Source organism: Lontra canadensis, unplaced genomic scaffold (genome assembly GCF_010015895.1).
Source record: "Lontra canadensis isolate GAN:19392208 unplaced genomic scaffold, GSC_riverotter_1.0 scaffold7, whole genome shotgun sequence".
Taxonomy (NCBI): domain Eukaryota; kingdom Metazoa; phylum Chordata; class Mammalia; order Carnivora; family Mustelidae; genus Lontra; species Lontra canadensis.
Window position 1 is genome coordinate 25,525,568 of NW_022631001.1, and position 14,133 is coordinate 25,539,700.

The 14,133-nt window shown below is 38.2% G+C and overlaps 1 protein-coding gene and 1 pseudogene across 6 annotated transcripts in view; both read left to right on the forward strand.

Annotated features, from left to right (window-relative positions):
- The window catches only part of FCHSD2 (FCH and double SH3 domains 2), a 295,916-nt gene that overhangs the window by 177,741 nt on the left and 104,042 nt on the right, over nucleotides 1-14,133 (forward strand). The gene's annotated exons all lie outside the window — the stretch shown is intronic.
- LOC116865235 lies at nucleotides 10,591-13,092 on the forward strand (annotated as a pseudogene).

The window sequence follows — 14,133 nt, forward strand, 5'->3', positions numbered from 1 at the left end:
AAAGCAAAAATTGCCCAAAATTATAAAGCAGTAATTTTAAAATATTTTTAGCATTTGAACAACTGCTACAAACTCCTGCATGGAATCCTTGTATACAAAGCAGATGAAAGGAGGCTGTTTGGTTAAAACTTGTTAGGCTGTTTCCCCTTTGTACGTTTTCCCCATTCCCTCTACCTGTGTATGTCGTCTTCTACTTACTTTGGGTTTGTGAGATATTACACTGAATACCAGGGCTCCTTGAAATAAAATTTGGAAACTGTTCTAAGATAGGATTTTCCAACTAGTAAATTTCTTATAGAATTCTTTACCTAGGTGATTTCCTTGCTAGATGTTTTCAAAGTAATGTTTTAAAAATGTAAATCACGGGTGCCTGAGTGGCTCAGTTGGTTAAGCGACTGCCTTCAGCTCAGGTCATGATCCTGGAGTCCCAAGATCAAGTTTCATATTCGGCTCCCTGCTCTGCAGGGCGTCTGTTTCTGCTGACCTCTCTCCTCTCATGTTCTCTTTCATTCTCTCTCTCTCTCAAATAAATGAATAAAATCTTTAAAAAAACGTAAATCAGATCATGATAATCTACTGCTCACATCCTCTAGTAACAACTGAATATTCTGGCTTAAGGACTTATCCTGGGGGCGCCTGGGTGGCTCAGTGGGGTAAGCCTCTGCCTTCAGCTCAGGTCATGATCTCTGGGACCTGGAATCGAGCCCCACATAGGGCTCTCTCCTCGGTGGGGAGCCTGCTTCTCCTCTCTCTCTCTGCCTGCCTCTCTGCCTACCTGTGATCTCTGTCTGTCAAATAAATAAAATCTTTGGAACAACAACAAAAAAAACCCAAAAACTTTAAGGACTTATCCTGGGCTGGAGAATCAATAATAAATGAGGAGTTCTAAAGCAGAGAATACATAAAACTACTTATGGGAGTAGTGTATAAGGTGACAAGAGGCAAAAGGAGAAAACTTAAACTGGCTCTTTAGAATCAACTTTATTAAGGTATAATTCATATAAAATAAAATGCATCTATTTTAAGTATAGTGTTGGTTGAGTGTTGACACACACACATATATATCCATGTAATTGCTGTCATAATCATAATATATAGAATATTTCTGTCCCCAAAACTTCACTCTTGTTCCTTTGCAGTTATATTTAGTTTGTATCACTATGTAGTAAATCAGCCCAAACTTAGAGACTTTAAATTATCTCCATCTACTATTTCATAGTTTTTTAGTTTAAAAACCCAGGTGGGCTGAGCTGGGTCCACTGCTTAGGATCTTACAAAGGCAGAACCTTGATTTTGATTTTGCCTGGACTGAGTTCTTCTCTGGAGACTCTTGAGAGACTCTATTCCCAGGGTCATTCAGGTTGTTGACTTAAGTCCTTTTTTGCTTGATGGCTATAGGCTGAAAGTCACTCAGGTTGCTTTCAAGGCCATTCCATATGACTCCCTTTATCTCCCAACCAGTGCGTAGACTCTTGTTCATGTTTTCAATCTCTGACTTTCTCTTTTGCTATTAACCAGAGAAAATTTGGGGCTTTTAAAGGACTCCTGTGATGAAATTAGGTCTACCAGATAATCTCTCTTTTGCCATATAACATTATCATAGGAATAATATTGCATCGTTCATGAATTTTCTCCACACTCAGATTATGTAATGACAAGTGTTGTTGGGATCGTTTTATAATTCTGCTTCCCTCCATAGTTCTGTATTTATTTTGTTAAATTTATTCCTAAGTATGTCAATGTTACTTATAACCATTATGTTTTCATTTCATCTTTCAATTCTTTTTATTAATATCTAGAAATATAGTTGATTTTCATATATTGACTTATGGCAGTTACTATGTTACTCTGCATAACAGATTACTGTAAAGCTTAGTGGCTTTAAACAACACAGGTATTTATTTTTCCCTTGAATCTGTACTTTGAACAGAGCTCAGTGGGGATAACTTATCTCTGTACCATTCCACATCAGCTAGAGCAGCTTAAAGGCTAGCAGCTGAATTCTTCTGAGAGTGTACTTTCTCCCATGTTTAGTGCTTGGTGCTCCATGTTGGCTGAGACTCTGGGGGTCTGACAGCTGGAGTTTCTGCACATGGCTTCTCTGTGTTGCCTGGCCTTCTTCTCAGTATTGGGTTCCAAAGACAAATTATGTGAGCAGGGGAAGGAGGCTGGCCAGGAAGTATTGCCTTTTATGAAATAGTCTCAAAGGTCATAGAATTTCTTTTCTGCATTCCATTCGTCAAAGCAGTTACAAGGTTCAACCCAAGATCAAGAGGGGTTGATGGGATAGATTCTGCTTCTTAGTGCAGTATGGCAAAGTTATGGAAGAAGAGGTGGCACCAGAAATATTGCTGTGACTGTTTTTTGGCAAATGCAATCTGCTACATGACCTTTTATCCTGCAGTCTTCCTAAATTCACTTATTCTAGTAGCTTTTTTTGTGGATTCTTTACAGTTTTAAATAACCATGATCATGTCATAGTTTAATTTCTGTCTTTTTTCTTAAAGATTTTATTTAGTGCGAGAGAGAGAGTGAGAATGCACGCACACAGGCAAGGAAGGGACAGAGGGAGAGGGAAAAGCAGACTCCCCACTGAGCAGAGAGCCCAATGCAGGGCTCGATCTCAACACCCTGGGACCATGACCTGAGCCATGGGCAAATGCTTATCCACCTGAGCCACCCAGGCACACCCATTTCTGTATTTCTAATCTAGAAGTCTTTTTATTTCTTGCCTTATTCTATTGGCTAGGATCCTTAGTACAGTGGTGAATAGAAGTGGTTAGAGTTGATATCCTTGTCTTATTCTGAGATCTTTTGGGGAAAGTAAAAAACCAACTTTTGAAGAATTATTTTGGTAAAATACACAAAACATTAAATTCTCCATTTTATTTTTTTATTTTTTTAAAGATTTTATTTCTTTATTTGACAGAGATCACAAGTAGGCAGAGAGGCAGGCAGAGAGAGAGAGAGAGAGAGAGAGAGAGAGAGAGAGGAGGAAGTAGGCTCCCAGATGAGCAGAGAACTGGACTTGGGGCTCGATGCGGGGCTCGATCCCAGGACTCTGGGATCATGACCTGAGCCAAAGGCAGAGGCTTTAATCCACCCAGGTTTAAGCCACCCAGGCGCCCCTAAATTCTCCATTTTAACCATTTCCTTTTTTTTCTTTTCAATTCCAGTATCATTAGCATATCGTGTTATATTAGTTTCAGGTGTACAATATAATGATTCAACAAATTCTCCATTTTAACCATTTCCTTTTTTTTCTTTTTAATTCCAGTATCATTAGCATATCATGTTATATTAGTTTCAGGTGTACAATATAATGATTCAACATTAGTCAGTGTTCATCATGATAAGTGCACTCTTAATTTTCTTTATCTCCTCTCTGGTAACCATCAGTTTGTTCTCTATAGTTAAAAGTTTATTTTTTGGTTAGTCTCTTTTTTTCTTTGTTTTGTTTCTTAAATTCTCCATATGAATGAAATTGTATGGTATTTGTCTTTCTCTGACTTACTTCACTTCACATTATCCATGTTGTTGCAAATGGCAATATATCATTCTTTTTGTGGCTGAGTAATATTCCATTGTGTATGTTTACCACATCAATCAGTGGATACGTGGCTGCTTCCATAATTCAACTATTGTAAATAACACTGCAGTAAACATAGGGGTGCATATATCTCTTCAAATTAGTGTTTTTGTATTCTTTGGATAAATACCCAGTAGTGTAATTAATGAATCATATGGTAATTCTTTTTTTAATTTTTTGAGGAACCTTCACACTGTTTTCTACAGTGGTTACACCGGTTTGCATTCCAACCATCAGTAAATGAGGATTATTTTTCCTCCACATCCTCACCAACACTTGTTGTTTCTTATGTTTTTGATGTTAGCCATTCTGACAGGTATGAAGTGATACCTCATTGTGGTTTTGATTTGCATTTCCCTGATCATCAGTGATACTGAGCATCTTTTCATGTGTCTGTTGGCCATCTCTATGTATTCTTTGGAAAAATGTCTGTTCATGTCTTTGCCCATTTTTAAATTGGATTATTTGGGTTTTTTTATGTTGAATTGTGGAAGTTCTTTATATATTCTGGGTGCTGACCCTTTGTCAGATAGGTCATTTGCAAATATCTCCTCCTGTTCAGTAGGTTTTCTTTTAGTTTTTTTGACTGTTTCTTTGCTGTTCAAAAGCTTTTTATTTTGGTGTACTCTGAGTAGTTTATTTTTGCTTTTGTTTCCTTGCCTCAGGAGACATATCTAGAAAAATATGTTGCTACTACTAATATCAGAGAAGTTACCGCCTGTGCTCTTCTAGGATTTTTATGGTTTTCTGCCTCACATTTAGGTCTTTAATGCATTTTGAGGTTATTTTTGTGTATGATGTAAGAAAGTGGTCCAATTTCATTCTTTTGCAAGGGGCTGTCCATTTTTCCCTGTGCCATTTGTTAAAGAAACTTTTTCCCATTGCATATTCTTGCCTCCTTTGTCAAAGATTAATTGATTAACTAATCATGGGTTTATTTCTAGATTTTCCATTTTGTTCCATTGATCTATGTGTCTCTTTTTGTGCCAATGCCATATTGTTTTGGTTACTACACCTTTGAAGTATATCTTGAAATCTGAGATTCTAATACTTCCAGTTTTGTTCTTTTTCAAGACTACTTGGGCTATTGTGACCTTTTGTGTTTCCATAAAAATTTTAGGATTGTTTGTTCTAGTTCTGTGAAAAATGCTATTAGTATTTTGAAAGGGATTATTTTTAAGATTTTATTTATTTGAGAGAGAGAGAGAGCATGAGCAGGGGGAGGGGCAGAAAGAGAGGGAGAAGGATACTCCCCACTGAGCAAGAGCCCTACATGGGGCTCAATGCCAGGACCTTGAGATCATGACCTGAACCAAAGTCAGACGCTTAACTGACTGAGCCACCCAGGTGCCCCATGATAGGGATTGCATTAGATCTGTAGATTGCTTAGTATGGACAATCAATCTGTAGATTAATAGTACGGACATTTTAACAATGTTTGTTCTTCCAATCCATGAGCATATAATATCTTTCCATTTGTGTCATCTTCAGTTTCTTTCATTGTTGTTTTATAGTTTCTGAAGTACAGGTCTTTCTACATCTGTGGTTAAGTTTATTCCTAGGTATTTTATTATGTTTGGTGCAGTTATAAATGGGATTATTTTCTTAATTTTCTCTTTCTGCTTCTTCATTTAGTGTATAGAAATGTAGTGGTTTTCTGTATTTTGATTTTGTATCTTGTGACCTTACTGAATTCATTTATCAGTCTAGTAGTCTTTTGGTGGAGTCTTTAGGGTATTTTATATGTAGTATCATGTCATCTACAAATAGTGAAAGTTTTACTTCTTCCTTACCAATTTGGATGCCTTTTATTCCTTTTTCTTGTTTGATTGCTGTGGCTAGGACTTCCAGTACTTAGTTGAATAAAAGTGGTGAGAAGAGATATCCTTGTCTTATTTCTGATCTTCGGGGAAAAGCTTTCAGTTTTTCATCATTGAGTATGATATTAGCTGTGGGTTTTTCATATATGACCCTTACTATATTAGAGGTTTGTTCCCTCTAAACCTACTTTGTTGGCAGTTTTTATCACAAATGGAAATTCCACTTTGTCAGATGCTTTTTCTGCATCTGTTGAAATGATCATATGGTTTTTATTCTTTCTCTTGTTGATGTATCATGTTGATTGATTTGTGAATGTTGAACCACCTTTGCCCCTCAGGAATAAATCTCACCTGATCATGGCAAATGATTTTTTTTAATGTATTGTTGGATTTGGTTTGCTAATATTTTGTTGAGGATTTTTGCATCTATGTCCTTCACAGATATTGACCTGTAGTTCTCTTTTTTTGTGGTGTCTTTATCTGGTCTTAGTATCAGGGTAATGTTGGTCTCATAGACTGAATCTGAAAGCTTTTCTTCCTCTTCTATTTTTTGGACTATTTTGAGAAGAATAGGTATTAACTTGTCTTAAATGTTTGGCAGAATTCACCTGTGAAGCTGTTTGTTCCTGGAGTTTTGTTCGTTGGGAGTTTTTTTGATTCCTGATTCAATTTTGTTGATGGTAATCAGTCTGTTCAAGTTTTCTATTTCTTCCTGACTCCATTTTGGGAGATTATATGTTTCTAGGAACTTATCCATTTCTTCTAGGTTGTCCAATATGTTGGCATGTAAGTTTTCATAATATTCTTATGTACTCCTTTGTATTTCTGTGGTGTTGTTATTTCTCATGTTTCATTTCTCATTTTGTTTATTTGAGTCTCCTCTCTCTCTCTCTCTCTCTTTGATGAGTCTAGCTAAAGGTTATCAATTTTTTTTATCTTTTCAAAGAACCGGCTCCTGGTTTCATTGATCTGTTTTCTTCTTTTTTTATTTCTATTTTGTTTATTTCTGCTCTCTTCTGTATTATTTTCTTCCTTCTACCAGTTATGTGTTTTGTTCTTTTTTAGCTCTTTTATGTGTAAAATTAGGTTGTTTATTTGAGATTTTTCTTGCTTCTTGGGATAGGCCTGTATTGCTATAAACTTCCCTCATAGAATAGCCATTACTGCATCCCAAAGGTTTGGACTATTGTGCTTTCATTTTCATTTTTCTCTGTGTATTTTTTTATTTCCTCTTTGATTTTTTGATTGACCCATTCATCGTTTAGCAGCATATTATTTAATGTCCATGTATTTTTGTTCTTTCCAGATTTTTTTCTTGTGGTTGACTTCTCATTTCATAGTGTTGTGGTCAGAAAAGGTGAATGATAAGACTTTGATCTCTTCAATTTCTTGAGACTTATTTTGTGCGCTAAAATGTGATCTGTTCTGGAGAATGTGCCATGTGCACTTGAATGTATATTCTGCTGTTTTAGATGGAATGTTCTGTGTCTATCTGTTAGATCCATCTAGTCCAGTGTGTCATTAAAGCCACTGTTTCCTTACTGATTTTCTGTCTGGATGGTCTATCCATTGATGTAAGTGGGGTGTTAAAGTCCCCTACTGTTACTGTATTACTCTCATTTACTTCCTTTATATTTGTTATTAACTGCTTTATATATTTTATATATATTGAGTGCTCCCACATTAGGCACATAAATATTTACAATTGTTATATCTTCTTGTTGGGTTGTTCTGCTTATGACTATATAGTGTCCTTCTTTTTCTATTTTTTTTTAAAGATTTTATTTATTTATTTGAGAGAGAGTGAGTAGTGGAGAGGGGCAGAGGGAGAGAGAGAAACAGGCTCTCTGCCGAGCAGGAAGCCCGATGTGGGGCTCGATCCCAGGACCCAGAGACCATGACCTGAGCTGAAGGCAGATGCCTACACCACTGAGCCACTAAGGCGCCCCTTCTTTTTCTATTTTTATAGTCTTTGTTTTAAAGTCTATTTTGTGGGGTGCCTGGGTGGCTCAGTTGGTTAAAGCCTCTGCTTTCGGCTCAGATCATGATCTCAGGGTCCTGGGATCGAGCCCCACATTGGGCTCTCTGCTCAGCAAGGATCCTGCTTCCCCCTCTCTATCTGCCTGTCTCTCTGCCTGCTTGTGATCTCTGCCTGTCAAAATAAATAAATAAAATATTTTTAAAAAATAAAGTCTGTTTTGTCCAGTATAAGTATTGCTACTCTGGCTTTCTTTTTCCTTCCATTTGCATGATAAATGCTTTTCCATCCCCTCACTTTCAATTTGCATGTGTCTTTAGGTCTGAAAGGAGTCTCTTGTAGACAGCATATTGTTGGGTCTTGTTTTTTATCCATTTCATCACCCTATGTCTTTTGATTGGATCGTTTAGCCTATTTACATTCAAAGTAATTATTGATAAGTATGTACTTAATGCCATTTTGTTATTTGTTTTATGTTTGTTTTGTAGTTCTTGTTTGTCCCTTTCGTCTCTTGTTCTCTTTTCTCACGGCTTGCTGGCTTTATGTAGTGGTATAATTGGATTCCTCTCTATTTTTTGTGTGTCTATTAGTGGTTTTTGATTTGTAGTTATCATTAACTTTGTATATAAAAACTTCTGCATAGAGTAGTCAATATATTAAGTTAATGGTCCTTTAAGTGTGAACTCTTTTCTTCTTCTTCAAGTTTTTATTTAAATTCCAGTTGGTTAATATACAGTGTAATATTGGTTTCAGATGTAGAATTAGTGATTCAACACTTCCATACAATATCCAGTGACTATCACAACCAGTGCACTCCTTAATCCCCATCACCTATTTAACCTATCCCCCCACCTTCTTCCCCTTTCATAACTATCAGTTTATTCTCTATAATTAGGAGTCTGTTTCTTGGTTACCTCTCTCTTTTCTCTCCCTGTGTTCTTTTGTTTCTTAAAATTCCACATATGAGTGAGATTATATGGTATTTGTCGTCCTCTGACTGACTGGATAGCAACATGCAAAAGAATGAAATTGGACCACTTTCTTACACCATACACAAAAATAAATTCAAAATGGATTAAAAACCTAAATGTGAACAGGAAATCATTAAAATCCTAGAGGAAACACAGGCTGTAACCTCTTTGACATTGGCTATAGCAACTTCTTACTAGGTATGTCTCCTGAGGCAAAGGAAACAAAAGCAAAAGTAAACTATTGGGAACTTCATCAGAATAAGAAGCTTCTGCACAGCAAAGGAAACAATCAACAAGACTAAAAGTCAGCCTACAGGATGGGAGAAGATATTTGCAAATGATATATCTGATAACAACCAGAAACAAATAATTCAGTTAAAAAATAAGCAGAGGATACGAATAGACATTTTTCCAAAGAAGACATACAGATGGCCAGTAGACACATGGCCTTCGCATTTTAGATATGTGGTGTTATAATTTACATCTTTTTGTTTTGTGAATCCCCTGACTGATCTTTATAGATACACTTAATTTTATTGCTTTCCTCCTTCCTACTTTTCCTCCTTTAACTTATGTTGTTTGCTTTGCACTCAGAGTCCCTTTTAACATATCTTGTAGGGCTGGTTTACTGGTTATGAATTCCTTTTAACTTTTGTTTGTCTGGGAAACTCTTTATCTCTCCCTTTATTCTGAATGATAGCCTTGCTGGATAGAGTGTTCTTGGCTGCAGATTTTTTTTCTTTTATCACTTTAACTATATCATGCCACTCTCTTCTGGCCTACAGAGTTCCTGCTAGAAAATCAGCTCATAGCCTTGTGGGATTTCCCTGATACGTAACTGTTTTGTTTTCTCTTGCTGCTTTTAAAATTCTCTTATCACTACTTTTTGCTGCTTTTGTAACTATGTGTTTTGGTGTGGACCTTCCTCGGTTGATTTTGTTGGGGGCTCTCTTTGTCTCTAGGATCTGGATTTCTGTTTCCTTCCACTGATTTGGGAAGTTTTCAGCTATTATTTCTTCAAATAAATTTTCTCTTTCCTTTTTTCTCTCTTCTCCTTCTGGGATCCCTATAATGTGAATGTTATTATGCTTGATGGTGTCCCTTGTTCAGTTCGATTGCTTTCCATCACTTACTCCTCCTCCAATTCCATGATCCATTCTTCTGCTTCCTCTGGTCTACTATTTATTCTATTTAGTGTATTTTACATTTCAGTTATGAGTTCTTGATTTCTGATTCTTTTTTATGTTTTCTGTCTCTTTGCTAAGGATTTCACCGAGGTCCTCCACTCTTTTTCAAATCCAGTGAGTGTCTTAATGATCATTACTGTAAATTATCTATCAGTCATATTACTTATCTCCATTTTGTTTAGGTCTCTCCTTATGAGTCTGTCCTTTTCTTCCATTTCGGACATACGTCTCCATCTTCTCAATTTGTCTAACTCTCTGTATCTGTTTCTTTGTGTTCGGAAAGTTAGCTATATCTCCTGCTGTTGAAAGTAGTGGCCTTATAAAGAAGAGATCCAGTAGTGCCCTGTAATACAATGTCACCTGCTCACCAGCACCTGGTACTTTAGGGGTATCTGTGTATATTGCATATGCCATACCCTTGTGGCTAAACTGCTTTTACCTTTAGTCAAGTCATCTACAATGGCTCTCTTTGCCTATAGTGGGCAGGATTTGGTCTCTGTGTAGTGGGCCAGTCTTGGGTCACTTTGGGCTTCAGTTGAGTTTGACCAGCCATTCGCTAGAGATAAATAGCACTGAAGTGCAGGGCACTTTCCCTGTACTGTCCCCTGAGAAGCTTTTGTTGGTGGGTGGGGTCTGCAGTCAGACAGATAGCTGCCCCAGCCCACTGTTGGGGCCACAGCCTGACTAGTGTATGTGGTTTTCTTCTACCATCACTGGAACAGCAGTCACTTTGGACTGGTACTGGCACTTGTCGGCAATTCTTGGTCACTGCCAGGCTTGCAGCAACACGTTGAATGGGATTCAACCTAAGGTGTACTGGAAGGAGGCAGGTTTGCAAGGGAATATAGGGGAGAGGTGTTAGCAAACTTTGCAACAGGTCTGTGAGGGAGCTACAGCTATCCAGAACTCTTGCCAAGACCGGCCTGGTTTGAGGGGGCAGATCTACAGAAGCAAGGGGGAAAGCATTCTGGTAGCAGGATAGGTGAAGATTGTTGGCACTGAAATGGTTGTGCAGGTGTCCATGCATCTAGGCTAGGGGAGGCACATGGCATCCACCAGCTCTTTCATTCTTGTAGAGATATTCCAACAATCCCTGCCCCTCCAGTGCATGCTCAGATTAGTAAATAACCGTTCCCATGTACCTCCAGATATTTCTCAAATTGCTGTATCTATGCTGTATCTCAGGGCTTCGTGCTATTTCTTTAGAGGTGGGGATTCAGTATTTTCTTGCCCTCAGGCTTTCCCAGAGCTGAGCCCACTGATTTTTTTTAAAGTTCCAGGTGTTAATTTAAGCCTTGCTGATTATAAGAACTCAGAAATTAGGCCCCTTTGGTTTTCAAAGCCAAAGATGTTATGGGGATTTGTCTTCCCCACTCGAGTGCCCTGTGCCTGGGGTGTTTGGTGTGAGGGTTTGTCTCTCTACCCTCTCCAGCCTGCAGCATCCCTCCCATGGATAGCTCCATGGATCTGTTTAGCTCCCAACTGTGTCTTCACTCTCCCTGCCCTCTTTGATGTGTCCCTTACATTTAGCTGTAGAGAGTTCTGCTAGTCTTCATGTTGTTTTCTGGATTGTTTACACTGATGTGGGGTCTTACCTAGTTTTATCTGCGGGATATGGTGAGCTGAGGGTCCTCCTACTTGGCTGTCTTCCGCAGAAGTCTGATATGGACCTAACCGTTTCTATATATACAGTTCATTGGCATTAGGTACATGTACAGTATTATGCAACTATCACCACCATCCATCTCCAGAACTTTTTCATCTTCCCAAACTGAAACTCCATGCCTGCTAAATGATAACTCCCCATTCCTTTCTCCTTCTGACCCCTGAAATCCAGTATTCTACTTCCTATATATGAATCTGACTAATGTTAAGTATCTCATATAAGTGGAGTATACAGTATTTGTCCTTTTATGTCTGCTTTATTCCACTTAGTGTAATGTCTTCAGGATTCATCTGTATTATAGAACGTGTCAGAATTCCACTCATTTTTTTTAAAGATTTTATTTTTTATTTGACAGAGAGAGAGAAAAAGAGAGAGCACAAGTAGGCAGAGAGGCAGGCAGAGAGAGAGAGGGAGAAAGAGAGGAAGGGAAGCAGGCTCCCTGCTGAGCAGAGATCCTGATACGGGGCTCCATCCCAGGACCCTGGGATCATTACCTGAGCCGAGGGCAGAGGCTTTAACCCACTGAACCACCCAGGAGCCCCAGAATTCCACTCATTTTTAAGGCTGCACTTTTATTATCTATCATCCATTGCAATTGATTTTAAATGCCTCTTTACCAACAAAGTGAACTGAGCACTTGGTGAATCCTTGCTGTCAGGGACCTTACAAATTAGAAGTAGAACTAAGACATCTACTTAAGAAGACATCCAGCTACAATTGGATGTGACAATTGCAGTGACATGGCACACAGCAGGTGGTGATGATGTGCACGCCCTTGCTTCTTCCTCTTTCTCAACTCCATCTTCACGGGAGCGGCTGTGGTACCTGTAGTTCAGTAGTGGACATGTAGCTTTGTCCTTGCCCAAGAGCTGCACATCCTCAAGGTGACCAGCCAGGAGATGCTTATCCAGATCAAGGCTCATGTAGCCTTGCTGGAGGGCATCACTCAAGAAGATCAAGTCGTGCTCCTGGCAGGCACGCCCTAGAGGGTGAGGCTACTGTAGGTCACTGTGGAGTGGAGGCTCTGACCACCCTGGAAGCAGCCGGCCACAGCCTGGAGACAAAGTTCCTGGTTCCCTGGCTTTTTCTAGGAAAGTAAGGGAGCAGACTCCCAAGGTAGCCAAACAGAAAAAGGAGAAGACAGGCCAGGCCAGGTGGTGGATGCAGTACAACCAGCACTTTGTCAGTGTCATGCCCACCTTCACAAGAAAAGAGCCCCAGTGCCAACTCAAGTCTATTGTAATCCTGCCTCTCCCCAGTAAAACCACTTAGTTCAGTCAAAAAACAAACAAACAAACAAACAAAAAACCCACCACAATTTAAGAGCATGTAATAGTAATAGCTGTTATCTATGTAGCTTTTATTTGTTAGAGGTTTTACATTCATATTATCTCATTTAATCCTCAAGACAATCCTACATATGCATGAATAGATTCCAGTTGAGTGTTTCTATGAATATAAGTGGTACAAATAGCTTCAGACCATTAAATCTCCCATGAATGTAAGATTCCTGACGGCAGATAACTTTGTTTTGTTCCCTGTTTTATACCTACCACTCAAAATTGGTGTTGAATAAATAAAGAGATTACTGTGGTCTTTCATCATGGAGGACTTTTCTCCATGGGAGAATTAACATCTTAGATAGCCCTTATATGGTGAGTAGGATGTCAGTAAGCTATGGTGGCTGAAGATGGGTTTCACAGGGATGGACTTGTATGAGCACTTACGAAAGTGATGTATAGCAGAAACCACTGGTTCCATTGGTCCTGGGGAGAAGCACGGAAGTATTTGCTAAGGCTACTAGCAATAGAGTTGTTGTTGGTTGTATTTTTAAGATTTTTATTTATTTGAGAGAGAGCAAAAGAAAGAGCACAAGCGGCAGGGAGGAGCAGAGGGAGAGGGACAAGCAAACTGAGGACCTGAGCTGAAATCAAGAGTCAGATCTTGACCAACCAAGCCACCCAGGTGCCCCTAGCAGTAGAGTTTTTAATGAAGCTTTAAAATATTTAACTTTGAAGAAAGAATTCTAAAATGCCATTAAAGTAGCTCTTTTTTTAAAATAGGTTAGAATGTGGATATTTGACTATTTATTATCTTAGCTTTTTTATGCAGTTTTCTGTGAAGAATATTTTTCCATTAAATTTAATTATTTTTATTTTTTGCATATAAGTCCCATTTTCATATATTAGAAATATTGAATTGTTTTTATTCATTGGAATTGTGGACTATTAGGCATCCAGTAATTTTCCTAGATTCTGTGATATATTTATTGTTGTTATTAAAAATTTGAAGTAATGGACATTGATGGCATTAGCTTTGGGGCTAAGAAAGGAAGTGATACATGAACATACAGAATCTTTAACTTTCTTAGCCATTTCTGGCCTTAGCAATTTTTCTTTGTTTATAAATCACTTACCAAGACCTCTCCCTCTCTCTTTTTCCAACCATTTTGAAAAGGCAAATAGTATTCATTTTACTGGTATCTGGTGGCCTTTGATTAGATTCTCATACTGATATAATGGTGTCATAAAATATAATAGAGATTCTTTTCTATCACTGAGGTGCTTAGCTATGGCTTAAATTAGTCCCTGGCCAGAGACAGGTGTTTTTCTGAGCGTAGTGCCCTATTCCCATGGTGAAGGTCAGGTCTCACTTGTGTGTATTTGGTGATTATCTGGTATGACCAATGTGTAGGTTTTAAATTTTGTTCAGTAAAGCATTTAAACCTAAGAATTGTATTTCTTTATCACAAATAACATGCTGTGGAGTTTACCAAGCTCCATTTTCTTTTTTTTTTTTTCTTTTTTTTTTTAATTTTTTTTTTTATTTTTTATAAACATATATTTTTTTCCCCAGGGGTACAGGTCTGTGAATCGCCAGGTTTACACACTTCACCGCACTCACCATAGCACATACCCTCCC